This window comes from Dendrobates tinctorius, unplaced genomic scaffold (genome assembly GCF_039654945.1).
Source record: "Dendrobates tinctorius isolate UK_male_01 unplaced genomic scaffold, ASM3965494v1 ptg000103l, whole genome shotgun sequence".
NCBI classification, from domain to species: domain Eukaryota; kingdom Metazoa; phylum Chordata; class Amphibia; order Anura; family Dendrobatidae; genus Dendrobates; species Dendrobates tinctorius.
In genome coordinates this window covers 33,638,579-33,657,671 of record NW_027361771.1, presented here as the reverse complement: position 1 = coordinate 33,657,671, position 19,093 = coordinate 33,638,579, and positions in this window count along the sequence as shown.

Genomic DNA, 19,093 nt, shown 5'->3' with positions numbered 1-19,093 from the left:
TATATATTGACTTCAGCAAAGCATCCTTATTGAAAAAAGTACTAAGTATGGAATGGACAGGGCAACTGTTAGGTGGCTTAGTGATTGGACCCAAAGAGTGGTCGTAAATGGCTGCACATCCAATTGAAAGAATGTCTTAAGTGCGGGAACACAGGGTCCTGTCCTGGGCCCTGTATTGTTCAACATCTTTATCAATGATTTAGATGAAGGAATTGAGGGTACACTGATTAAATTTGCTGATGACAAAAGGTTAGGAGGGATAGCTAATACTAGAGAAGAGAGAGAGAGGATATAAATAAACTAGAGCAGTGGGCAGCAACTAACAGAATGTTTTTTAACAGGAAGAAATGCAAAGTACTACATCTGGGCATTAAAAATGAAAAAAACATATACAGAATGGGAGGAATAGGGATAAGCAACAGCACATGTGAAAAAGACTTGGGTATACTAATAGATCATAAACTGAACATGAGTCAACAGTGTAATGCAGCAGCAAAAAAAGGCAAATGCAATTCTGGGATGTATTAACAGAAGCATACAGTCTAGATCACGTGAAGTCATTATTTCCCTCTACTCCTCTTTGGTCCGACCTCATCTGGAATACTGTGTCCAGTTTTGGGCACCACATTTTAAAAAAGACATCAACAAACTGGATCAAATTCAGAGAAGAGTGACCAAAATGGTGACCGGTCTTTAAACCATGTCCTTTGAGGAACGGTTGCAGGATTATAGGATTGTTTAGTTTGCAAAAAAGAAGATTGAGAGGAGACTTAATAGCTGTCTACAAATATCTCAAGGGCTGTCACATTGTAGAAGGATCAACTTTATTCTCATTTGCACAAGGAAAGACTCGAAGCAATGGGATGAAACTGAATGGGAGGAGACACAGATTAGATATTAGAAAAAACTTTTTGACAGGGTGATCAATGAGTGGAACAGGCTGCCACGAGAGGTGGTGAGTTCTCCTTCCATGGAAGTCTTCAAACAGAGGCTGGACAGACATCTCTCTGGGATGATTTAGTGAATTCTGCTTTGAGCAGGGGGTTGGACCAGATGACCTAGGAGGTCCTTTCCAACTCTACCATTCTATGACTATGTTCACAGTATCGTATTTTCTGGGTCAGTGGAAAAAAATGACATCACACTGATAACACAAGGACTAATTGTTATTCAATTGGCCTGTTCAGATGACCTTTTATTTACATGGTCCGTGTCAGGAAAAACTGATATGAAACTTGCCTATTCAAGTCTGTGTGCAAGAAAACAAAAAACTGATCTCATATTCATCACCTGTATAGCACCTAGTTTTTACATATTGCCGTTCTTAACATGGGAAGTTGTTTTTAGTCTTATAAATTGTACTCACTGTTGGTGTATAAAAGTTAATGCCATATGGATGACAATATTGAAGAAAAATCATCATTTTTCTTAATGAAAATTAGACTTATTATATGCTCATGTGAATTTAGTCGAAGATGTGATTATGGTTAAAGAGCTCTGGATGCTGGCCATGGACAGACTATGGAGACAGTCATGCAATACACTTGAGCCAGAACAAATTCCATATTATAAATCAATGCAGCTTTAGAAAATCCCCAACATTACTCAAATAAACATGAAATAAACACTACTATGCCAAAGTGTAAAACATAATGGTAAAAAGGCCTGACCAAATTAGGGCTCTGTTTAACCTCAAACGTAGACGTCATATTATAGATCTGTATACTATAGTGTATGAGCCCTTTAACCACTTAACGTCCAATGATGGGCACAGTCCGTCATTGGACGCCTCCCTCTCTTTGGTGCGGGCTCCAGCGATGAGCCCGCACCTTTTCTGGGACATGACAGCTGATCTAATCAGCTGACATGTTCCCCTAGTGGTGGGCGCTAATAGCAAGTGAGCATTTCTGATGCATAGAGCATGGCTGCAGCCCTGCTCTATTTTACAATTAGGTCCATATATATTTGGACAGAGACATTTTTCTAATTTTGGTTATAGACATTACCACAATGAATTTTAAACAATTCAGATGCAGCTGAAGTTCAGACTTTCAGCTTTCATTTGAGGGTATCCACATTAAAATTGGATGAAGGGTTTAGGAGTTTCAGCTCCTTAACATGTGCCACCCTGTTTTTAAAGGGACCAAAAGTAATTGGACAGATTAAATAATTGGAAATAAAATGTTCATTTCTAGTACTTGGTTGAAAACCCTTTGTTGGCAATGACTGCCTGAAGTCTTGGACATCACCAGACGCTGTGTTTCCTCCTTTTTGATGCTCTGCCAGGCCTTCACTGCGGTAGTTTTCAGTTGCTGTTTGTTTGTGGGCCTTTCTGTCTGAAGTTTTAGTCTTTAACAAGTGAAATGCATGCTCAATTGGGTTGAGATCAGGTGACTGACTTGGCCATTCAAGAATATTCCATTTCTTTGCTTTAATAAACTCCTGGGTTGCTTTGGCTTTATGTTTTGGGTCATTGTCCATCTGTAGTATGAAATGACGACCAATCAGTTTGGCTGCATTGGGCTGGATCTGAGCACACCGTATGGCTCTGAATACCTCAGAATTCATTCAGCTGCTTCTGTCCTGTGTCACATCATCAATAAACACTAGTGACCCAGTGCCACTGGCAGCCATGCATGCCCAAGCCATCACACTGCCTCCGCCGTGTTTTACAGATGATGAGGTACCACGCCTTCGCCATACTTTTCTCTTTCCATCATTCTGGTAGAGGTTGATCTTGGTTTCATCTGTCCAAAGAACTGTGCTTGGTTTTTTAGATGTTTTTTTTTTTAGCAAAGTCCAGTCTAGCCTTTTTATTCTTGATGCTTATGAGTGGCTTGCACCGTGCAGTGAACCCTCTGTATTTACTTTCATGCAGTCTTGTCTTTATGGTAGATTTGGATATTGTTACACCTACCTCCTGGAGAGTGTTGTTCACTTGGTTGGCTGTTGTGAAGGGGTTTCTCTTCACCATGGAGACTATTCTGCGATCATCCACCACTGTTGTCTTCCGTGGGCGCCCAGGTCTTTTTGCATTGATGAATTCACCAGTGCTTTCTTTCTTTCTCAGGATGTACTAAACTGTAGATTTTGCCACTCCTAATGTTGTAGCAATTTCTCGGATGGGTTTTTTCTGTTTTGGCAGCTTAAGGATGGCTTGTTTCACCTGCATGGAGAGCTCCTTTGACTACATGTTTCCTTCACAGCAAAACCTTCCAAATGCAAGCACCACACCTCAAATCAAATCCAGGCCTTTTATCTGCTTAATTTAGAATGACATAACAAAGGGATTGCCCAAACCTGTCCATGAAATAGCCTTGGAGTCAATTGTCCAATTACTTTTGGTCCCTTTAAAAACGGTGGCACATGTCAAGGAGCTGAAACTCCTAAACCCTTCACCCAATTTTAATGTGGATATCCTCAAATGAAAGCTGAAAGTCTGAACTTCAACTGCACCTGCATTGTTTGGTTTAAAATCCATTGTGGTAATGTCTATAACAAAAATTAGAAAAATGTTGTCTCTGTCCAAATATATATGGACCTAACTGTATCAGAGGTAATCAGACAAGTTAAGCTTCGAGTCTCCTATGGAGACTCTTGAGGCAAGTAAAAAGTAAAAAATGTATTTAAATATATTAAAAAAAAAACAAAAAAAAAAGTTCAAATCACCCCCCTTTTGTCTCATTCAAAATAAAACAATAAAAAAATCAAATATACACATATTTGGTATCACCGTGTTTAGAATCGCCCGATCAATATAAAAAAGAATTAATTGACTCGGTAAACAGTGTCGCAATAAAAAAAATCGAAACACCAGAATTACGTTTTTTGGTCGCTGCAACATTGCAATAAAATGCAATAATGGGCGATCAAATGAACGTATCTGCAACAAATTGGTATCAATAAAAATGTCAGATCGGCACGCAAAAAATAAGCCCTCACTCGACCCCAGATCCCGAAAAATGGAGACGCTACAGGTCTTGGAAAATGGCAACTTTTTTTTTTTTTTTTTTTTTTTTAAACAAACTTTGGATTTTTTTTTCACCACTTAGATAAAAGAGAACGTAGACATATTTGGTGTCTATGAACTCATAATGACCTGGAGAATCCTAATGGCAGGTCAGTTTTAGTATTTAGTGAATCCTAGCAAAAAAGCCAAACAAAAACAAGTGTAGGAGTGCACTTTTTTTTTTTTTTTTGCACTTTTTTTGCAATTTCACCACACTTGGAATTTTTTTCCCGTTTTCTGCTACACGACATGGTAAAACCAATGGTGTTGTTCAAAAGTACAACTCGTCCCGCAAAAAACAAGCCTTCACATGACCATTTTGAACAAAAAATAAAAAAAGTTATAGCCCTGGGAAGAAGAGGAGCAAAAAATGAAAATGCAAAACCAAAATACCCCTGGTCGTTAAGGGTTTAAAGGGAATCTGTAATCCCCGTGACATATGACCTTTTACTATAGGCATACAGGTAATAGAAATGTCATATTAGTCCTACCTGTATGCCTCATATTAATGGTCTTGTTGCTGAGGAATGCTGTTATATTCTTTCCTTATGGTAATGATTTCCTCCATGCTCTGGGTCGTGCAGTGCTTGAAAGAAATCCGTGCCTCCTGTCTTCATTACAATACTCCCCCCCCCCCCCCCCCCCCATGCATGTCAGTAATGGCCACGGAAGCCTGCGCCCTGCATTCCTCCTCAATCTGCAGTTTGTTGGCTGTACCATTCCATCCTCTCATAATAGAATGAATAAGCATGGGAGCAGAGCTCTTGTGTATGGTAAGGAGACACACACCCACACCCCAGCTCTGGAGCTCAGCTTTCTTCTAGAGTTCACTGAATGAGCCCAAAGGCTCCATATTTAGCTTCTGGACGACACTGCGGGGTGGAGATATTGTGAATGGCTTAACACCGATTCTGCTGTTCACTAAAAAAAAAACAGCCTTTAACATTGCCGCTTAACCCCTCTCAGTACTTAGTGTGCTGGAGCATTTTCCCAGGTTCATATCATTGAAGCTAACATCCTCAGTGAGACATATCTCCCCTCTAGTATTTTACCAGTGAGCTTGTCATATATCGTCTCCCTTATGCCCAAAGCTGAGGGGTTTTGGCAACTTGAGTAATCAATGAAGTCTATACAGGGCATCTGGGTTACTGTGTAGTTTCCCGACCTGTACTCACCATGGAATCCGAAGTCCTGGAGCATTAGAAACCATCTAGTCTTCCGGGCATTCGTACCCTTCTTTTCATCCATTTCAGGGGCACATGGTCTGATATTAGCCTGAATTTTCAGCCTAAGGGCTCATACTTACATGTGAGAAACTCGGATGAGTCTTGCACTTCAATACCCGGCACTGCTGCCGGCACTCGGATCGGAGCGTACAGCTGCATAGAAATGCATGCAGCTGAACGCTCCGATCCGAGTTCCAGCGGCTCTGCCGGGTATTGACGTGCAAAATTCATCCGAGTTTCTCGCATGTGACTATGAGCCCTTACAGGTAGTACCTCAGAGTGTCAATTGCCAGTTTGATGGCAAAGCATTCTTTTTTTTTACAATGTCATAATTCCTTACACAGGAGGAGAGTTTGTTACTTAGGTATAGGGTTGGATGTTCCTCACCATTTACTTCCTTTGACAAGATGGCTCCGACCCCGACCTCTGAGGCGTCTGGACCACAAACTGCTTACTGAAGTCAGATGCGACCAAGACCGACTGTTTACACAGAGTGAGCTTTAACTCTTGGAGCACAGTCTCTGTTGCAGGAAACCACTTGGCCATCTATGTCTTCTTGCCCTTAAGAAGGTTGGTCAGGGGTGTGGCTATGATGGCAAAATTCATAACCGCCAATAATAACCCACAATTCCCAGAAATGCCCTAACCTGTATTTTGGAGTTTGGTTGTGGCCAATTTTCACTGTGGAAACTGACCACAACCCCCTCAGCTGGTTACATACCATGTCCGGAATGAATGGGAGGTTGCCACGCTGGAGCCTTGTGCTCCAGCAGAACCACTTTGCCATTCATCACAAGAAGGGCCGTGACCACGGCATTGCCGACGGGTTATCCCAATGAGGGAAGGTTGCGGACAGGCACATGGGGGGAACTCCGGAAAGTGCTGTCCCCTAGTGCCCTCTAAAGGTGGGAGGTGTGAAGAATATGGGGGATTTAAGTCAAGCCCATCAACTCTATCATATTATACTACACTCCTCCTTCAGCATGTCTAGCTGCAACAGGATGCCTGGCTCAGCAGCTGGTCCAGCCTTCTCTGCTTGAAAGTGAACATTCACACCCCCTACCAACTTAGCTAGTATCCATAAGGTGTCATCTTGCATAATAAATTCTTTAAGTCAGATGGGAATTTCATAAAGAGATGTAAGGATGTGGAGTTGTACGTTCTAGCTGTACACCAGTTACATTGTCGAGATCTCTGGAACGGGCCCAGCGCCTTCCAGGGTCTCGAACTGTTCTAGCACCCCCGGGTGAGGAGATATGCAGAAAGACTAGTAGAAGCCAGGTAGCAAAGTCATATTTGGTCTCCAAGCTCAAAGGGGGCCCAGCAGGATCTGATGGTGCCAGAACTGCCGCCCTGTGACCTTCCATTGGTGCGAAAAGGTAGTGACTGACCAAGGAGTTAAGTGCACATGCGACAATGTAGGCATTTGTTCTCTGCCAAGGGAGGTCAGACTGTGCAGCGCATTGAAAGAAACCAGAAATAGTTGACCCCCCAACTCCCATGTGGTTGCCAGCATCCAACAGCCTAATAAGCTGGAAATTGACATGGTTCATTTGTTTAACTTTTGTAATATCACCTGTATTTGCATATCTGACTATTGTATATGTATAACCATTGTGCAAATAGTGTATTGTCTAGTGTGCCCTTAAGGCGATTAAAAATATAATTTAACCTTGGGCTGCTCTTTTATCTCGATCCACGAATCCACACGTCCGTGTTCTCGGTTCTAACTTTCCACGCTACCCGGGCCGGTTTCTGGCCCGTTATAATCCCGTTAACAAACCGGACTTTTATATCTAACGAAGAACTGGTGGCAGTCCTACCAGGCTGGCAGCGCTCTTTCACTGGTGCTAATGAAAGGGGCCTGTCAGGGTTGTGAGCGAAAGTGGTGCCACGTCAGCAACTGCATGAGTCACATCCTCTCACTCCCCATGCCTCACTGGGCTTGTGAGGACAGGCGGTGTCTATGTAAAACTGTGCCAAGCAGACCTTGTGTGTCCCCAGCGGGTGCGGGAATGTCATGGTGCAAGTGAGGAGACCGTACCATGCGATCCCTCTGATGTAATAGTGACGTCAGGTGGGATAGCGAGGTGTGGGTTAGTCACGGGATGCCCATTGTTTTCAGTAGGGTTCGGTTTCTGGTTCAAGTTTGGGTACGGTTCTGGTACCCAAACCGAACTTTGGACTAAAGTTTGCGTCTGGTACCAGAACCGGAACTTTCACTGGTCGGCTCATCCCTTGTCAGTTTTAATCACACACAGCTCTGCAATTAGGTAAGGAGAGCAGAGAGTGGCCATTACATATCACACTGGTAACTCCCCCTTCATGTAAAATAAGCTCTGGCTACAGATTCTCATGCAATCTAGTTACAGACAATAGTACTGAGCAGCTCATTTACATATAAGAATGTGGATTTCTGAAGAATAAGACATCAGATCGCAGTTATCAAGCAATTTTTTATTCATCTACATGTGACTTGGGTGCCTATCTAGACCACTTAGAAGGGTTGATCCTACTGACAGATTCCCTTTAAGTAAGCATCAGCTGAGAGGGTCTTATTTAAGTTGAAAGCCCTTGGACTAGATATCAGAGCTGTAAAAATACCACTTTGGAGGCCATAGCCTCTTGATTTCTCGCTTTGGACTGTTCCATGATCCTCTGATCAAATGGTTCAAACAAGTTTAGCAGTATTTATCCTAAAGGAGACTAGTAGTTAAAGTCCCAAAAAGTTTTTTGGAAAAAGTATACTCACCACCTCTGCTTGCTGTCTCATGCTGCAATATATTCTAATGGTACAACTCCCCATCTCTGCTTTCTGTCTCGTGCTGCAATATATTCTAATGGTACAACTCCACACTTCTGCTTGCTGTCTGTCATCTGCTGCTTTTACCATGTTGCAACATATTTTAATGTGCTTGCTAAATCTTTGGTATAATTCATTTGTTGCATTGTATTTAATACTTACTGCTTTATATTATACACAAACTCCATACAATAACTGGAGAAAAAGGACAATGAGATGCAAAAGAATACGATTAAAAAATAATCTTTATTGGGGGCGTGGCTAACAGCCGAAGGAGCCGGATGTGCTGATCAGAGCTCCTCTCATCCCAACTACAATCCAGCCATTTCTAAACCCTCTATAGCCCATCCACTCTCACCTGGGGCTGTGGTAACTTGGAGGAGACCCGTGGGGTGACCCCTGCCCGCTGCGGTCGCATCCAGGCCCGTGGAACGAAGCGGACGCCAGCGGCCTACTTGCAGGCCTGGGACCTGTCGGAGGTGCATCTGGCCCGCGGCTGACCTGGGAGCCCGGAGATTTCCTTCCCGTAACTTGGACACTGACGACGGGGAGAAACAATTGCTTACCCCTCTCGATCCCCCAACTGGACTGCGGTGAGAGCCTGCGTGGGACCGCTTGGTGAGCCAGGAGAGAACGCGGTGTCTTCTGCAGCCTGCATTTCCGGCGAGACTGCGACCTGGAGCGGGCGGCCCGCCGGCAACGCTGATAGTGGGAAGCGCGGTGGTAGCGCTGAGGAGGTAACACAGGAGGGGGCACTAATAAGCTAATACCCGGAGGTGGGTGACTCACTGGGGACACGGGGGTTCCCTCCTTCTACTAAATAGCAGAAGCCCTATAGAGCTGATATAACCCTAATTTCAGCCAGATCCCAGGATTGGGGGACTATTTTTTCTCTGATTTTACTGCAGCTGAAAAGAGAATGTAAAAATCTGTGTGACTGGGTACTATATTCATCTCTGCCTCATGGTACATATAAAGGAGTGGGGCTCCACTTGTTGACCGCTTAGTGCTACTGCACGAATTCTATACCTTCAGTTTTTCATATGGTAAAAATCAAGTATATCATTTGTATAGATATAAAAGCACCGATATAGGATTGTACAAGCTCACATCAGAAATACACTGGTGCATAGTTGTGGATTACAAAAATTACCCCATAACCTGATGAAATTCAACACGGAGAACATGGGCGGTCCTGATAAACTATGATCATGGTGCACTAGGACTGCCACCATGGGCACAAACACGCATTCAAATGTATAATTAAACTCCATGATTTGAAGTGCAAAACACAGGAGGTCTCTAAGCAATGCGTTCCAAAAAATCCACTGCATCTGAAATCAATACTCGATCGATCACACATTTACTGTCCCAACGTACAAAACCGGCAAGTCAGGTCATGTCAGCATCACAATCAACCTCATTGAGTTCTAGAGTCCCCCTGAGAGGTCACAACAAACTGACCCGACTGTTTCAGCAAATATGATTCCAATGACAATGGAGGACCTACTGGCTACCATTCAGAAGACATTCCGAGCTGAACTTTCATCTGCTGTGGACAATTTTACACAACAAATCCAAGATATTGCCCAAAGAACCAATGATCTAGAGAAAAGAATGAACGATACCGCTGATGCCATTGAATATGACAGAGAACAGCGACAGGAGCAAGATGCTAGAGTTGAATTCCTAGAGCTTAAATGTGAGGACTTGGAAAATCGCTCACGACGGGCTAATATTAGATTTAAGGGGCTACCAGAAAGCAATATTAATTTAATGGAAACTGCCTCGAACCTCTTCAGTGCTCTCCTACCTCAGGCGGACCCTGCCACTTTACGAATAACCAGAATTCATAGAGCACTGGGAGGACCTAAACCGGACGCTTCACCAAGGGACATTGTCCTTAAAATGCACCATGAAGAATCTAGAGACCTGATCCTGACTGCAGCTTGTAAAATACATAAACTACCAGGGGTCCCAGATACTGTTTCTCTGTTTCCTGACATCTGCCCAGCGACTTTGCTGAGGAGAAGAGCCATGAAAGATATAACAATGGCTCTAATCAAGGCAAACATCAAATATACAGTGGGGAAAAAAAGTATTTAGTCAGTCAGCAATAGTGCAAGTTCCACCACTTAAAAAGATGAGAGGCGTCTGTAATTTACATCATAGGTAGACCTCAACTATGGGAGACAAACTGAGAAAAAAAAATCCAGAAAATCACATTGTCTGTTTTTTTTTCATTTTATTTGCATATTATGGTGGAAAATAAGTATTTGGTCAGAAACAAGCAATCAAGATTTCTGGCTCTCACAGACCTGTAACTTCTTCTTTAAGAGTCTCCTCTTTCCTCCACTCATTACCTGTAGTAATGGCACCTGTTTAAACTTGTTATCAGTATAAAAAGACACCTGTGCACACCCTCAAACAGTCTGACTCCAAACTCCACTATGGTGAAGACCAAAGAGCTGTCAAAGGACACCAGAAACAAAATTGTAGCCCTGCACCAGGCTGGGAAGACTGAATCTGCAATAGCCAACCAGCTTGGAGTGAAGAAATCAACTGTGGGAGCAATAATTAGAAAATGGAAGACATACAAGACCACTGATAATCTCCCTCGATCTGGTGCTCCACGCCAAATCCCACCCCGTGGGGTCAGAATGATCACAAGAACGGTGAGCAAAAATCCCAGAACCACGCGGGGGGACCTAGTGAATGAACTGCAGAGAGCTGGGACCAATGTAACAAGGCCTACCATAAGAAACACACTACGCCACCATGGACTCAGATCCTGCAGTGCCAGACGTGTCCCACTGCTTAAGCCTGTACATGTCCGGGCCCGTCTGAAGTTTGCTAGAGAGCATTTGGATGATCCAGAGGAGTTTTGGGAGAATGTCCTATGGTCTGATGAAACCAAACTGGAACTGTTTGGTAGAAACACAACTTGTCGTGTTTGGAGGAAAAAGAATACTGAGTTGCATCCATCAAGCACCATACCTACTGTAAAGCATGGTGGTGGAAACATCATACTTTGGGGCTGTTTCTCTGCAAAGGGGCCAGGACGACTGATCCGGGTACATGAAAGAATGAATGGGGCCATGTATCGTGAGATTTTGAGTGCAAACCTCCTTCCATCAGCAAGGGCATTGAAGATGAAACGTGGCTGGGTCTTTCAACATGACAATGATCCAAAGCACACCGCCAGGGCAACGAAGGAGTGGCTTCGTAAGAAGCATTTCAAGGTCCTGGAGTGGCCTAGCCAGTCTCCAGATCTCAACCCTATAGAAAACCTTTGGAGGGAGTTGAAAGTCCGTGTTGCCAAGCGAAAAGCCAAAAACATCACTGCTCTAGAGGAGATCTGCATGGAGGAATGGGCCAACATACCAACAACAGTGTGTGGCAACCTTGTGAAGACTTACAGAAAACGTTTGACCTCTGTCATTGCCAACAAAGGATATATCACAAAGTATTGAGATGAAATTTTGTTTCTGACCAAATACTTATTTTCCACCATAATATGCAAATAAAATGAAAAAAAAACAGACAATGTGATTTTCTGGATTTTTTTTTCTCAGTTTGTCTCCCATAGTTGAGGTCTACCTATGATGTAAATTACAGACGCCTCTCATCTTTTTAAGTGGTGGAACTTGCACTATTGCTGACTGACTAAATACTTTTTTTCCCCACTGTAGATGGGGATTCCCACATGCATTAATCTTCTTACATGGTAACCTATTCGCCAAAAAATCAAGAAGACTGTAAAAAGGTACTAGAAAAAGCGGGTGTCCCGGTGCTGGATTCAGGAGCATTACCACAGAGAAAAAGACCTTGCAGAAACTGGATTGAAGTCCGCCGTGCAAGGCCCAACAGACCACAGCACAACAGTTAAGTTGTATCCTGAGGCCTTTGTAGAGGCATGTGCTGAGATCGACCCAAAGAGTAGTTAAAAAAAAAAAGTCAAGACATTGTTCTGACGTTACTGCTAATTAACACCCGTTATAGAGTTTTAAAATATGTTGTTTTCCTTCTGTTTTAAAGTGCTGTGCCCTTGGAGTATTCATGCTACTCCACCTTGGGATATTGCTGTCTCAGGTTCTACTGATAATGGACCGACACGCTTTAGCCCACAAACTGGTTATTGGTTGTAACCGTTTATCTTGTTGTATTTTCCCTTACTGCTTTTCTTTTCCCTAAAATAGTGCTGAAGAGATTTAAAGGTACAGTCGATACGATAGATGATGTGGAACAATTCACTACACACTTTGTCATTTTAGGTGATTTAATAGGTTTTCCTCACACAAATGTTTAAAACATTATCGCACAATGTTAGGAGGTTTAACTCCCCGATAAAAAGAAAACGTGCGTTTATTGATTATCAAAAACATTCCCCTGATGTGATATTCCTACAGGAAACTCATTTTTCTAATAATTCATCCCCCAAATTCCTCCATAAGCTTTACTTAAGATTCTTTTTAGCTTCACATGATAAAAAAAACTAGGGGAGTCGCCATTCTGCTTCACAATTCTTTTCCGTTTATACAAGAGGACATAATTAAAGACACAGAGGACAGATATATAATCCTCTGGGGTAAGGTGCAGGAGAAACGAGTTTGCTTGGTTAGTTGTTACGCACCCCCAACCTTACAAATGAAAACCATTAAATCAATTGCAAGATCACTGAACTCCGTTCGATACGACAATATCATATGGGGGGGCAATTTCAACTTGACCATAGATGCAACACTTGATAGCTCTAGTCTAATAATAAGAGATCTGACATATCACAGAAAGGAAAAACCTGTACTTAAAGCTATTCTCCAAGCTCATAACTTGGTTGATACATGGAGAGAAACTCACCGACAAACGAGGTTATACCTACTTTTCTAGAATCTACCGTTCATATTCCAGGATAGACTGGATTCTTACTAACTCAGAAAATATACCTTCACTGTTGTACTCTAGACATCCCCTCTTCATGGTCAGACCATGATAGTGTACTCTCTGTGTTTAAATTTGACCTAGCAACCTCACGACTCTATAAATGGAGATTAAACAAATCCTTATTATCGGACCCCCAAACGAGATCATTAGTTGAACGCGAACTTAAAACCTTCTTTCTCTTGAACATTACTCCTGATGTGTCTGTGGGTAACGTGTGGATGGCCCACAAAAAATACATCACGGGTATATTTATTAGGATCGCCTTCCAAAAAAAGAGAGACCGTCTCCAAGAACAAATATCACTTGAAAATGAGCTTCTTAAATTAGAAATCGACAACCAATCATGCCCCTCATTATACCTAACCAAACGAATATACGATTTAAAATAGCAATTAAATACTTTATTAACTACTCGTACTGAAAGAGCAATATGGTGGACACAAGCGACATGTTATCGGTTTTCCAACAAAATGGGTCGAATGCTTGCAAGAAAATTAAAGCAAACAGAGAGATTAAACTCTGTCTTCTTTATAAAAGATGAGCAGTCCCAAACTACTTTTAACCCAAACAGGATTTACAAAACATTCCAAAATTATCAAAAGCTGTACACTGATAATACGAATTTCTCTTTGCCTAAACTAAATGACTTTCTGTCTAATGTCCCCCTACCCTCTTTAACCCCGACTTATGCTACAACACTACACTCCTATCACTGAGAAGGAAATTGCCTCTACTATCAAACATCTAAAAATTGGGAAGGCCCCAGGCCCTGATGGGCTAACGGCACTATATTATAAAAATTTTTCGACAATACTGACTAAACATATCCAAGCATACTGTAATAGCATGTTAACAGGTCAGCCAGTGCCACCAGAATTCTATACTGCACATATTGCAGTTATTCCAAAGCAACAGAGGGACCCTTTACTTACCAAGAACTACAGACTTATTTCTCTATTAAATCTAGATCTTAAGATATTCTCGTCCATAATAGCCAATAGGATCAATAAATGTTTACCCAACCTCATTCACAAAGATCAGGGCGGATTTATCCCAACAAGACAGGCCCCGGATAATATTCGCAGGAATCTAAATCTTATTCATACCGCCAATAAACAAAAATCTCCCTTGGTCCTGTTGGCTTTAGACATAGAAAAGGCTTTTGACACTGTCATCTGGCCATATATGTTCCATTACTGTATAAAATGGGGATTTCGCAACAATTAATTGAATCACTTAAGCTCCTCTATAATAACCAGGTGGCTTACTTGAAGTTACCTTCGACCACCCCCGAACCAATAATTATTATCAGGGGAACCAGGCAGGGGTGCCCTCTGTCCCCTGCCCTATTCGTTATGGTGATGGAACCACTGGCTCAAAAGATCCGCCTACACCCCGACATAGTGGACCAAAATGTGGATAAACATGAATACAAGGTCAGTCTTTTTGCCGACGACCTCCTGTTAACTTTAAAGAATCCTCACGTATCGCTACCTATTCTCATAAAAACACTTAATCATTTTGAGGAGGCCTCTGGACTTAAGGTTAATATGGATAAATCAGAGATTATGTTCCTGAATATTTCACCTGCGGTCCAAGCTTCCATACTAAGTAATTTTCATTTCCAACACGCAAAGCAACATATCACTTATTTAGGAATTAAACTTACAACATCCAAATCCACTCTGTTTAAATATAACTATGCCCCTCTCCTTCATAAATTACCGCAAACTCTTTCAAAATGGTCTTCCCCATCCCTTTCTTTTTTGGGAAGGATCCACTTGGTAAAAATGGTTACTTTGCCTCAATTTCTATATTTATTCCGATCCTTGCCTATTCAGATACCTCAACTGACATTTAAAATGATAAATCACACATTCTGCGCTTTATTTGGAACAATTAAAAACCCCATATATCTCAGTATACCTTATTTAGACACAAAAGACAAGGAGGACTCTCACTTCCGAATTTTGCCCTCTACTATTATTAGGCGGCCCAGATTGCTCAATTGGCAGCGGTGAACGCTGAACAGCAGGCACCTATCTGGCCACAAATAGAAAACTCTCACATAGCACCTTACACCTTGGAAAGTCTGATTTGGGCCACGGGACCTTTACCAAAAGATTTGGATGTACACTCACCATACACCTCTCATTCACTAAGTGTATAGAGAACCAATAGATTTCAATTCGCACTGCAGTCTCAACCATCTCCACTTTTAAAATTGTTCAACAATCCCATGTTTCCACCAGGGGTAGCGTCAAGGAATCTTAACGAATGGAAGCGGAGGCAGAGATGGTGAAGTACACATTCTTTTTTATTTTTTAAGTGGAACCTCGGGACCACGGTCCGGGGGGCTCCGAAGGGGGCGTGACTAGTGAGCCCCGGGCACCCGTAGTAAAGCCCCTCAGGCAGGGCCAGAATGGAATACCCGGAGGACACAGGTGCTACCTCCAGTTAGACCCCGAACACGTGGCAGCTGTCCCAGCGGGACCAAAAGGGATAACAAAAGTTACAGCAGAGTCCGTAATGCGCTGGGTCCTGGATCCGGGTAGTTGGTAAGGAGTCGGTTCCAGTGACCTTCACACAGTCCTTGGACTCGGATGGCTGTAGGTAGAACGGGATGGGTTAGGCCCAGATGGTTGCTGATATAACCAGGTAACACAGGATACTGATATGCTGTGGAAACAGAGAGCATTAGACAATGCACAGAGACTGCAGATGCAGCGCAGACAGGTTAGCATGAGAACTGGATGTAGCAATGATAGATACTCGTTGCTCCGACGCTCTCCCTATGGAGGAGAGGCCAGAAATAGCAGCCAGTGCGCTGCCATTGGTTGATTGCATTTTTTGAATAATGCACGCCGCCCCTTTAAGAAGGCAAGAGAGCGGACGTGCCCTAATAGTCTAAGCTACAGATCGCCGAGAGGACAGAACGCTGAGCAGCAGCATGAGAGGCTCGAGGTGAGTGCCCAGAACGGAGAGCAGCGGCAGGCCTGGACGCAGGGCCAGGTGTAACAGAATCACACATGGTGGAAACAAAATAAATTAATTAGGCTGCAAAATGTATCTACTCACTTTAATGCCAAAACAAGACTTCATCACAAAACATCAAGTACCAAGGTCTGAAATTTTTAGGTTAGAACAAATTTTCCATTTTTTACAAAAATTAACTGCAAACTCAGCGGACTCTAAACCTACATCTTATGAACTAAAATGTCTATATGACCCATTGGGAAATGGTCTTATATCCCATCTTTACTTTATGTTCCTACAACATAGGGAGTGCTTGAAAATGAAGGTTATGGAACAATGGGAGGAAGATTTACAAATCTCCCTTACACCTCAAAGGTGGTACAAATGCTATGAAAATATAGTAAAAGGTAGTAATCAAGTTTCACTCACTGAAACGTCCCTTAAATTGTTTTACAGAATACATTATGTTCCCAGTTTCCTACACAGCGTTTACCATACGGTAGCTGGTAATTGTTTCAGGGGTTGCGCTGATGACGGAGACACACTCCACATATGGACATGCCCGATAGTGACGTCTCTCTGGAAAGACGTCAAAATTAATCAACACTGTCCTGAATAAGAAACTACTACTAACACCGACAGTGTTACTTCTAGGGAACAGACCAATCCATGCCAATAACAAAATGTGCCAACTTATTGATTTTATTACTATGGCAACTAGAAACCACATATCCAGTAAATGGAAAACTAATAGGTTGTCAATATTGCAGGTGAAAAAACGAGTTCACCTAATGATGCTGTATGAAAAAATAGCCACTAGGCCTGACTCTTTTGATGTTTTCAGAGGTATATGGGAACCTTGGATCCAGGCGCAAAACAATTATGATCTACCTAGAATGATATCCCTCCATTTAATATATAAATATAGTTATCACTGTTGAACATAGGACATGAAACAAATCTTCCACTATTTCGCATCGACTCATTTCTTAATAACAGCACTCATTGTCCATCCACCCTCTTTCCCCTTTCCCCATTAACCCTAACTTAGTTGTGTTAAGACTGTTATTCTATAGTTTTATAAAGCGAAGACTATGATAATAAGGATATTGTATATTTTGCCATTTATCCTCTCACATAAGTCCCCCTGCGAGGAGACCCTTGTGCTTTGATATCAATGTCTTTCATGTTAAAAGATATTCATGTTTTCAATAAAATCGTTGAAACTAAAAAATAATCTTTATTAATGTTAAAAAATTGATACAAAAAAATCATCAAGAATACTGGAACCACAATAAAAGAACACAGCCAAAGGGACAATAGGTAAGTACCAAAAAATGTATATACACACTCAAGGTATTGAAAGAAATGCTCACAAAAATAATAAATAAATAATAATAATGGAGCCTAATGCAGTACCTAATATATCCAACAATATATAGTGAAAAGTAATAAGCTCACAAATCACAGGGTAAATACCACTTCAAAATGTAACAATAGTATTTCATCAGTAAAGTGCATGCATATAAACCCTGAATCAGTCAGCATAAAGGAGGATGAGAAAATGTGTGCAAATCGCTAATGTGCAAAAAAATGCTAAGGATATAAGGTAAGGCAACCACAAGAAATATATGTAAAAAATCATGTGCAACAAATACCTATAAAGTTCTGAAAATGCAGGTCCCACAGCAGCACAAGCCCCTATCACAGACATTTGTGCTGATGACCTGGCCTCCCACTTTATAGAAAAAAATAGATAACATCCGTCAGGAAATCCGTTCCCAGCCACCAGGTGCCGTGACTCCCTCCTGCATCTCCCCTGGCTCACTTTCCACATTTGATCCCATCACAGAAGAAGTCGCCTCCAGGCTGCACTCTTCTCATCCGACTGCATGCACTGCTGACCCCATTCCCTCACATCTCAAGTCTCTCCAGTCGTCACAACTCGCCTAACTACTATCTTTAATCTCTCCCTTTCCTCTGGCATTTCCCCTCCTTCAAACACTATTGTTACTCCATTATTAAAGGAACCCACTCTCGACCCATCCTACAGACCTGTCTCCAATCTCCCCTTCGTTTGCTCCCGCCTTACCTGTTACCGCTCCACTCACTTCCTCCTAGACCCACCACAGTCCGGTTTCCACCCCCTACATTCGACAGAAACTTCACTCCTCATAGTGACCAACGACCTTCTGACAGCAAAATGCAATGGTGACCACTCTCTGCTCATTCATCACGACCTTTCTGCAGCCTTCGACACTGTTGACCACCATCTCCTACTCTAGGCTCCAGTCACTAGGCATTAAGGACACTGCTCTCTCCTGGTTCTCTTCCTATCTTTCTGACTGCTCCTTCAGCGTTTTGTTCACCAGCTCCACTTCATCTCTTCCTCAAGCTGTCGGGGTACCTCAGGGCTCAGTCCTTGGCCCCCTTCTCTTCTCTCTCTACACGGCCCCAATTCGACAGACCATCAGCAAATTTGGCTTTCACTACCACCTTTATGCTGATGACACACAACTATATACCCCGACCTTACCCCCGCTGTACTACAGAACGCCAGTGACTATCCGCAGTCTCCAACATCATGTCTGCTCTCTATCTGAAACTCAACCTTTCCAAAACTGAACTTCTCCCGTCGTCTACCAACCTCCCTAAATCTGACATTTCCCTCTCAGTGGATGGCACCATAATAACACCCTGGCAGCAGGCGTGCTGTCTGAGTATTATGTTTGACACCAATCTCTCCTTCACATCCCATATACAATCTCTTGCCCACTCTTGCTGCTTACGCCTAAAGAACATCTCTAGAATCCGCCCTTTTCTCACCATGGAAACAACAAAAACCCTGATCCACTCCCGCCTGGACTACTGTAATGCTCTATTAATTGGCCTCCCCATCACTCGACTTACCCCTCCAGTCCATTCTTAATGCAGCAGCCAGAGTCATCCATCTGGCTAATCGGTATTTGGACACATCTGCTCTTCGGCAGTCGTTACACTGGCTGCCTATTCATTATAGGATCCAATTCAAAGTACTTGTTCTCACCCACAAAGCTCTCCACAGTGCAGCACCCCCCTACATCTCCTCCCTCATTTCTATCAGCCTAACCAACCGCTGCGCTCTGCAAACGACTTTCG